The following is a 10630-nucleotide window of genomic DNA, read 5'->3' on the forward strand; positions in this document are numbered from 1 at the left end:
GTCCATCAGTACGGTCATCTGCCGTACGATGGCCGCGATCTGCGCCTCCATGGTCACCGCGAGGTGTGGAGAGTTGGGCTCCGCCGCTGAGGGTGGCGGGGAGGCCTCTTCCCGGCGGGAAGAGCGCCTCGCTGACCCGGTGATCCTCGATCGTTGGGCTCTTGTCTTCGTCATCGTTATCCCCTACCTGGCGCGCCAATCTGTTGCGGCCAATCGCCTCATCGTCTGATCGTCGGGGAACGTGCGCCTGCAAAATGAGAAGTCCACACTGACCGGAGGCGGCTCCGGCGGGGACCCTCCGACGGTCAAGTCAGAGAGGTGACTGGACAACAGTAAAATGAAGACAGAGAGCTCAATCGAGAGAGAGAGGGAGAGGAGCGAGCCTGTGGATTCGAAGTCGAGAAGTGGGGGGGGATCCCTTGCATTGTTGCCTTCCCTGATTTATATAGTGGAGCACGGTATGGCGCCGTCATTAATGGCGCGGACAATTGAGGAATTGTCAACTCACTGTAGATTGTCAGAGTCGCCGTGAAAGTGTCATATCGCCGTGGGGCCGTCAAATCACTAGGGTTGACAATGCCCTCGGCGGGACAATGCCCCTAGGTGGCCGTGCCGCATGTTGCTGTCAGAACTGACAAGCTCTGGCGGCTGTACGACGATTGGAGGAGTTGACCGACCCTAGGTCGGTGGCCAGCTGAGAGGCGTCGGGCCCCTCTGTTGGTCGGCGAGTCTTACGTGAGTCGGCCATCAGACCTCCGGGTTCAGTCGGTCGGAAAAGGTACGCCCGACACATCCTCAGTCGGTGATGGGCCGTTAATTGGCCGGTGATGGCGTCCGTCAGTCGGTCGCTTCCGGCTGTCAGTCGGTCGGTCGGTCCCTCCGGCCGTCAGTCGGTCGGTCGGTCCCTCCGCCTGTCGGTCGGTCCCTCCGGCCGTCAGTCGGTCGGTCGGTCCCTCCACCTGTCGGTCGGTCAGTCGGTCCTTCCGGCCATCAGTCGGTCGGTCGGTCCCTCTGGCCATCGGTCGGTCGGTCGGTGGATATTTTCTAATAGATCTAAATCTATTTAATCTAAATCTAAATTTATTTATGATTGATTGAATATGAATCGGATTGATGGATCGAATCATATTTTAATAATCCTACCACCGTTATATCTTTGTGTGTAATCCGGACCGACTCTCCCTTATCGGGCAATTGACTCATTTAGTATGACCATTTGTCTGGTTTGAGAAGTCACTCGATAAAAGACAACAAGGTCAGCCTTATCAAAAAAATAAAATAAAAGACAATAAAGAAAAGTACTGATGATCTGTCCGTTCCTTTCATAGTATGCTCGTCTCGTCCAGATAGCGGCAAGGTTTGGTGGGCGCCGGTGTGGCTGCCGGTGACCGGACTCGAGAGCAACGAATCTTTTGTAGAGGTGTTTTTTAAGAAAATCTTTAGGCCGGTTTAGACGCAGCCTTCTCCCCGACAACCTTCCAACGCCGCAGTTTTTTTTCTTTTCTTTTCTTTTTTTTTTTTTTTTTTATCGGAACTTTGAAGCACCTTTTCTGGTGATGTGAACTAGGCTTGCGCACCTCATCATCTCGGACAAGCGGCCGACTTTGATTAAACGAACAAGAAAAATTTCTTATGAGCTGTTTGTCCGGGGAAGGGACTTGAGAAAAGTAACAAGGTAAGATGTGGGCCATAATGACATAACGAAACAGAAACATACAAATTCTTAGGTTTATATATGTATACATACATACATACGTACATATATATATATATATATGTGTGTGTGTGTGTGTTCCAAACTTAATTCTTCATAAGTCTTGCTGATCTTGAGTGTGATACACAAGAGCCAATGGATTTTGCGAGAGCACAATTTGCATGGTTAGCCTTATATGAGTTAGATGAAAATGATCTTTTTAAATAGTCACTACCTTAGCTATCAGCCGGCCTTGTTATGAGTGTCATTAGATATAAAGTATTTTTTCTGTTTAACACTAACTGCACCATTTGATGAATTTTAAAATTAGATATATGAGGACTATGTAGGCATGCGTTTAATCCTATATCGACTGTATATCAGATAGATTTTGAATATTTATATAAAATCAAAAATTAAAATTATATCTTTCGATTAGCTTTTTCGAGTGAGATATTAGTTTATGACAATATATATATATATATATATATATATATATATATATATATATATATATATATATATATGATATGCATCAAGTTCTAGCTATAATGTGTCCATTAAAGATTGAGTGCATAAAAAACAGGCAATAGTCAATAGATCTAGTAGAGGAGTGAGGTTTAGAAATGCATTTTTTTAATATAAATAATATATATTTTATATTTAATGATCTAGATTTTTAGTTTAAGATAGATTATTGAATTTGATAATGGATGTAAACTTTCCATTAAAAAAAAAAGGTTGGATGTAACTCCCTCTCTTCCCATTTGATCCGTATCGTAACCAAACTCGTTACTTTTTTTTTTTGGTAAACACGATAAGCTATGCTATGAAAAAATCTGGACATGCAACCTTCCCCAGTAGAAAATACTTGACAACCAGCTAGAGTCCTATTTGCAAGCTGCCAGACCTCTAGAGCTCTCTCATCTGTTTTGATGGGAAGGGAAAAGTAGCGCCACCCGCTTCATTGAAAAGAAAGGATGATGTAGAGCGCTCTCATTGTTCATCTCAATAATCCAAAGAAGACAATTTGTAGCCCTCAAACTTTTGATTTAGTCATGCGAGCACTTTCCACGATCAAGGAATCCGAAGCGCCGTCACTATACCAAAATAGATTCGTTTGTCTCATATCTTAGACGTCACACCAGAGGTTAAAAAAAGGTCGTCCATCTAAGGTATATTTGATCGGCCAAAATTTGGAATCGGCGTCCGAATAGTCGTAATCAGAATTAGAATGAAATTTGATAGATGAAAATAAAAAAATAAAATAAAATTTTCTCAAATAAGAGTTTTCTCATTCTCATTTTTATCTCATTTCTAAAGTCGAACTCTCCCCAACCAAATATATCCTCATAGTAAAAGAACCAAACGAAGGTAGCCATGTGCATTAGGACGACCAAAAAGCTAATTCTTTACACCAATGATCTTCAAACCCCTATAAGCCTTATCAGTTATATCTCACCCAAAATTTAATTTAAGGAAAGAAAAAAGCCATTCTTTTTAAAGCCTAATCAAGTTATCATGGAATCTGATACAGGAGGTTGTCACGCTTAAATTCCATGGACTGTTGGGCAAAGCCCAAGGACCAGAGATCCTTACAGCTAACATGTACATGTTGTCTTCCAGACTGCTCATATCTACCAGGAGGCAAATGATGCAATGGATTGGATAGCTTCATTTGTCACCAAGCACACATAAGATTTGATATGATCTGACTGGTCTATCATTCTTAGGGCTTTTTTTGATATGTGGCTTTCTAATTTCTTTGGATATACTCACACTAAATTAGTATGACTTCTCCATCTCATTTTAATAAAAAAAAATAATAATAATCTCCGTTCAAAGCTGCCAAGCGCATACCAACCAAATATATTGTGGATCCAAAACCAACCATAGCAGCACATTAGTAGTCAAAGAAACTGCAGTCAAATTGACATCATAGAAATGCTCCGATGCTTGTATATGAGCAAGAATTTTCCTTCCCGTATAGATCTACAAAAATCTTGTTGACGGAGAAAGTTGAGCTCCTCATATGTGTGGGACCATGATGGATGTTGTCCTATCAGCCTTGAGCTAGCACCAAAAAAGCGCAATTGTTTGGAAAGTTTGGAAGTATTGGCCGTGGTTTCTGTCAGTCCATTTAAGGTAGTGTTTTACCTTGGCGCTGAAGGACCACAAGCCCTTTCAACAGCTGAGGAGCGTCTTGAATGGATCATATAAGCAAAATTTCTCTGCTAGACTGCCACCAATTCGATTAAAAAATAAATAAATAAAGCAATGAAAAACACATGAGACAGCTGTAGAAAACTAGCTATGATTGCTAACCTACACTAAATTCACGTAATGAAACGCATACATGCACCACAGCTCGATCTCTCGTCTAAAAACAAAAAAAAGGATTTTTAAGAAGCGTGATCAGACATGATTGTGCCTTGTCACACATCTCAACATATGATCGGCTGATCATACACATGTGAAAACTCATGATGATTAAGGCATGATTAATTTTATAGCTTGAACAGTTATTTTTAAGGGCCGTTTGATACGGATAATCTGGTATGGAAAAATGAATTTCATATCAGATTATCATATTTAGCATGAAAAGTGAGAGAGAGAGAAGATAAAAAAAATTGATGGATTTCATGTTTATTTTCTAGAGGAAGAATGTAAAACAAAACCATGAAGAATTGATATTTGATAAATTTTCAAGTTATGGTAATCCATACTTGATAAAAATATCTCCAATAAAGCTGCATATGTAATCATTGAATTTATTCTAATGCCTTTTCAAATTCATTCAATAAAGAGCTTTTGCAAAAAAATTAAGATGAAGATGGTATTATGCAGAAGAGTTATGTGATTATAGTTGTTATGGTTCTAATAATATGGAGGGCACCAATAGTCCCATATCGGTTGTGAGTCAAGAGGGACTCGCGCTTATAAGGAGAAAAAAATTCTTTCCACGTGAGGTGCATTTTAAAGGGCAAAACCGTAAGGCCCATGGACCAAAGCGGACAATACCTTACATGACGGACCGAGCCCTTGTCCACAATAATGGCACCCTAGATAGAAATCGAGATCTGCATCGGCTGACTGTAGGGCTTTTCGGACTGTATACATCAGAATCTCTCTTGATTGGAGGGTTCTGTTATGGTTCTAATAATGTCGAGGGCACCAATAGTTCCATATCGATTGTGAGTCAAAGAGGACTCGTGTTATAAGGAAAAAAAATTCTTCTCACATGAGACGCATTTTAAAAGGCAAAACTATGAGGTCCATGGACCAGAGCGGACAATACCTCACGTGATGGATCGAGCTCTTGTCCGCAATAATAGTTATTATATTAAAATTGATGGAGATGATAATGCTATTTTGATATTAAAAAATTATTTTATATTAAATAATATATTTATAAATTTTATTATATTTTTATATAGAATTATTTTCAATCAAATATAATAATTTTTTTTAATATTATTTTCTGCGATCAGTTTTTCAGAAAAATGATTCCCAAGAACCGTTACATTGACTCATAATCTGAGACACTCCCACCAAATGGATCGCTGGAGGTTTGATTTCTTATTGCAAGAATGAATAATACTAGCCCCAGCTGTTGATAGTTCGGATGATACCGTCTCTTGTTCTTTAAGCAATAAGCCAGGGCTTGATTGAGCCTAGGTGGGGTGGGGTGGCTTTATTTAAGACTATATTAACCAAATGAGTTTTTCACTAATTTTTGAGTGGTGTTTGACTAGCAAGCTGGATAACATTTAACTATATTTTACTACTTCTGAATGGTGTTTGACTGATTAACTGGGTAATTTTATTTATCCATCCTTTGATGGCTTGGCTTGTGTGGAGTCCAGGTATAATCCTCTTGGTCTGAAAAATCATTAACAATGTTAATCACTAAGATTGTGTTGATTCACTAAGTTTATGTACTACCTTTCGATGAATGTTTGGCTAGTTAGTTGGATAATTTTATGTTAAGTATATTTACAACTTCTTGGGTGGTGTTCAATTGGTTAGCTAGATAATTTATGTTATTCATCCTTTGATGGCTTAGCTTACTCAGAATCTAGGTGGTGTAGGGTGGATACAAGGTATTGGGTGGGGATTAGCCCCCTCGAGGGCTCAAAAAAGAACGAATTACATTAATCACTAAAAACTACATTGACTAAATAAGTTTATTACCACTTACTGGAGTGGTGTTTGGCTACATAGCTGGATAAATGAGTGCTTTTAGTTGAGTCGACGATAGGCACAAGTGGAATTAATTGGACATAGCATAAGGATTTGGCTCGAGGACTTTGATCTGATTGAGCTGAATCACCAAAGAGAAGGGGCTAATTCGGGTGACACAGTGAGGAGGTGTTGGGCAGCAGCACGGTGGAAACCAAGCAGCACGCCTGAAGTCTGGCCCAATAGACTTCAGATATGGGCTAACAAATTGCAGGCCCAGTAGTAAAGAGCGCAGAACAACATAACTATTAGGACCAACAAATCAAAATAATACTCTAACCTCATTGAGCACGGATCCTCAGTGGTGCACCATGGGGTGCGGTGCATCACGTGTACCATCTATCGTATGATGGATGGTTATACATGAATGCAGACCATGTGATGCACACCTCATGTGGTCACATACAACCGTCCATCGTGCTACATCTGATGCACTACGCTCATGAGTACCGCATGCTGTGGTGCACTGTGAGCACCGCAGAGAATCTGCTGTCAACATCGCAAAAGAAGAGCAATTGCTCTTTGGCGTTAAAGATGCAACCCTGAACCCCCACACACACACGCAAAAAAAAAAAAAAACAAAACAAAACACAGTTGCAGCTGGAAGCAACGAATAGCAAATAACAATATTTGGAAGAAAATATTCTTGGCAGACAAATACGCAATGAATGAGCTATCACTCTCGAGCACCCATCAGCAAATCTTTTACTTGCTGGGATCAAACGAGGCCCGTTTCTGAAACGGTGGAATTTGATCCACACCATTTGCTTGCTAGTGCTCTCTACGAAATTGGAAGATTAGTTCACAAGAAACCAAAACTGGGAAGTCGAAAGCCAGCAAGGTTGGTATTTGAAATCCGGAAGTAAGTTCTTGACAACTCCAAACGGAAACTGGAGACAGGACGCGAATCTCGATTACAACGAAAAGCCAGGAAGCGTGGCCCAATTCCAATCCGTCCACCATGGTCTTCTTGGGTGTTTAGAAAACAAAGACAATACCAAATGGGCTCTTAATTAGCAAACCCTCCCCCCCACCAAACTTTCCTGTGATCATTTGTTCTAATCGGAACTCAAATAGATGCCAGTAAGCATTGCTTGGTGCATCATCATTAATCTTTTCATTAAATTGTCAAAAGGAATTCCCTTCATTAAATCCTGCACGGCTGGATCCAAGAAACGGATCTATAAGCAGCTGTATCTATTATTATTTTTTTTTTTTAGATTTCATAAAAACTCACATGTGGCTTAGATCGAACCCCTGTTGGCTCGTACAATTAAGAACCCTCGTATCTCTCTAATAAAATAAATTATTCACCAAGTCTCCTCATCTACCTCCTCCCCGTATGAGTCAAGGCCTGATGCAAGAGTTGGGCATCCCCTGCAAATAGTGGAAAGGTGACAAAGGGAAGAGGAACATGGGTGGTAGCCCATGGACCTCATCCATTCAAGATAATTTTACAAAAATATTTCTATTTCTTTTATCTGGAAATGATTTAATTTTGAAATTTTCTGAGGGTTTTGTCTTTGTCCCCATGAATTCACTTCAGTCATTTTTCACAGAATTTATGCCCAATAACATAAAAAATATAGAAATTTTTGTACAATAGTAAAAACATTCAGTATTATATATTATAAAAGTATTGATATTTTTATATTAAAATATTAACATTATTTCTAGATTGCGGCACAAATAGAAATATAAATTATCTATTTTTTAGAGAGATTTTAAAATATTATACAGAAACAAGGCAATATGTAGAGGTCATTGTGATTTTTTCAGCTCATAAATCATTAATGGTCGCTCAAGGAGAGGCTAGGAATATCACAGGGTCCGTTAATAATCCACATCAAAGATATACAACCTCTATAGGCTGGTCCCTCTAGAGAAGTTTACCACAAACATCCATAAAAGCTATTCGCCGGTCTATATACAGAATCTTACCATCCTTTGTAAGATTATATCCATGAAATCTTCCTCCAGAGAAACAGGAAAAGCTTAAAACTGTGTGCTCGATGCAAAATCCAAAGCCAGATGGACCTTATAAGGAGAACCAACAAATTTAGCAAAACTTAATCTATTGATTATGAGAAATAATAAAAAAAACAAAAGTAAAACATTTATCAATTGATTACAAGTTAATGAAGATAAATGTTAGTTAAGCTGCAGAAATACAACTGTTATCTGTTACTTTCAAGCAATTATTGTGGGGCACTATTCTCTCTGGTCCATACCGACACAGCCACAGTGTTTATCCACAAAACAAAGCAGAAGACAAGGTTTTATATGAAAAAAATATAAATTTTAAGCTTAATATTATACCTGGATTAAAAAAAAATTCCAGCTGAATTAGGAATCCTAAAAAGAGAATCCATCCTAACAAGAAACTGTAATTTCATGATATTTTGATCTTCATAATAATTTTTCTGGTCCTTCCAAAAGCAATTTAGAAACCCAATCATACATATGATAACACAAGATCATCATGAACATTTACACAAACTCCCCTCTAATTCCACATGAAAGAGAGAGAGAGATAGAGTGATTCAACTATACAAACATAAAAATATTAAACAGAAATAGAAACATAGAACATAGAAATCCATCAAACCATACAAACATTAAATCCATCACACCATGTCCATAGAAATTAGAAATAGGTTGGGACGTATGTCCGCCCGTAATATTTGTTTTCAGAAGCAACCACCCAGATGCAAGCTTCCTCTCATGGTCGGCGGCACGCCGTGATCGGTGCAAAGCAGTTTGAGCTTCCACTCCGGCATGGCCTCGCTGTCGGCCCTGCCGCCACCGCCGCCGCGGGGCCGGTGCGACGGCACCTGGAACGAGCTGGCCCTCTCCTTCCCCTTCTGCGGCACCCCGCTTCCCCCCATGGGCCCAGCGTTCGCCACCCCTTGGGCCATCGACGCCATCCCACTCCCACTCATCTCTCTCTAATGTTATTCTCTTTCTCCTGTCTCGGTTCGGTGGTCTCAGAGCTCTAAACAAGGGAGTTGATATGGAGAAGGTCAGGGGTGGGGATCGTAGATAAGATTAGAAGGGGTTGAGGCTGGAGAGAGAGAGAGAGAGGTGTACCAAAGGTCCAGCCTTCACTGTTGTGCATTAATTACGGTTGGGATAATGATTTATTGGCTTCCTTTCGAAAGATTCCGGAGTCCGCATGCCCACGGTACTGCGGGAGATATGGAGGCCGAGGCGGTGGGTGATGAGTCGACGCAACGTGGACGAGAGAGATGAGCCCGAAAGCAAGGCGAGGCCAGCAATTGCAAACATAGTTTTAATCAATCACGGTCACAAGAAAGTGATGGGCTCGTGGATGAGGTGTAAGTTTTTTTTTTTTTTTTTTTTTTTTAAATATCAATTTGACTCTTATATATCTTTAATTGTCAGCACGGGCATTTTGGATTATTTATGGGTTTTTCTTTTGAGAATTTCCACCCTCAAAGTGGAACCCACACCAATCACATCCTCTCAATGGCATACCGTGCTGTGCATCCCAAAATGACCATCCTAATTATGAATAATACATCACGCGAGCCACGATCCTCTACACTGACATACAGTATGTATATGATCGCCATTGAACAATATATAATATATATGGCATGGTATGTGCTCGTAGAATATTTTGTTCAATATCCATCGAATTTTGATCATGACTATCCATACTTCTGTAGCATTCTATGATGCCACTCGTACACCATTAGAAAATTTGCACTCAATTCTGAGTTAACAAGAACATGGCCCTGTAGTGAAGCAGCGAAAAGCCAACACGCTTTAAACCATACACAAAGTGAATTCTAGTGGTAGGAAGCATCCATCATTTCAAGAACATGAACTCATGATATACTCAACCTTTGCAAGGTTTAAAAGGGAAATATGCTAGTCAAAATATCTAGGCTTTTAATAATTTTTTTATAAAAAAAATCAGCGCAGGAGTTATATCTGTCCACGGTACCTCTTAAGTGTATATCTCATATCAATATGGAGTATTTTTGTAATAATTTCCTAACCAAATCTAATTGAAGTCTAGTTGAGTTCCACCATTCCGATCCATATAAACTTTTATTTGAGTATAAAATTTACAAGTCACCTCGGGTAAGAATAAGGCCTTAAATGCCAACTAACCACTTAGAGGAGATAACTTTCTTAACGAATAACTTAAAAACCCTAAAAAGAACCATAAAATTGCAGTGCACTCCGGGCCACGTTCTCATTTTCTCATCTGTAGTGCACTTTTTGGAGGATTCATTATGGATATCCAAAGCATTGCTATTAGACGTTTCAACAAATTTAGGTGCCGTATTCATGATTGCGTTAGAAATCACGTGCATGATGGCCCTAACCAAAGATTATGATTAAATATGACTTTGATTCAATATAAAAGGGAATCTAGGCTTCTCAATGACCTTGCCCTTCTTCTCAGCAACTTCATGAAGACTAGAAATTTTGAGGATTTATAATGACTAGCTGAATTGATAATCCAGTTATCCTCTTTTTCCTTTGCATATAACACCTAATCTGAAGTTTTTTTGAAGCACCAATCATGCAGCTTCTCATGGGACAGGTTAATGATGCAACAATGCAACCTATAAAGGATTTGGGAAGCTTATTTAACATTATACACATGTAACGGATATTTTAATAATGGCTATTGTACTTATCACATAACCATCTTTG

The sequence above is a fragment of the Elaeis guineensis genome, chromosome 3 (assembly GCF_000442705.2).
Source record: "Elaeis guineensis isolate ETL-2024a chromosome 3, EG11, whole genome shotgun sequence".
NCBI lineage: Eukaryota > Viridiplantae > Streptophyta > Magnoliopsida > Arecales > Arecaceae > Elaeis > Elaeis guineensis.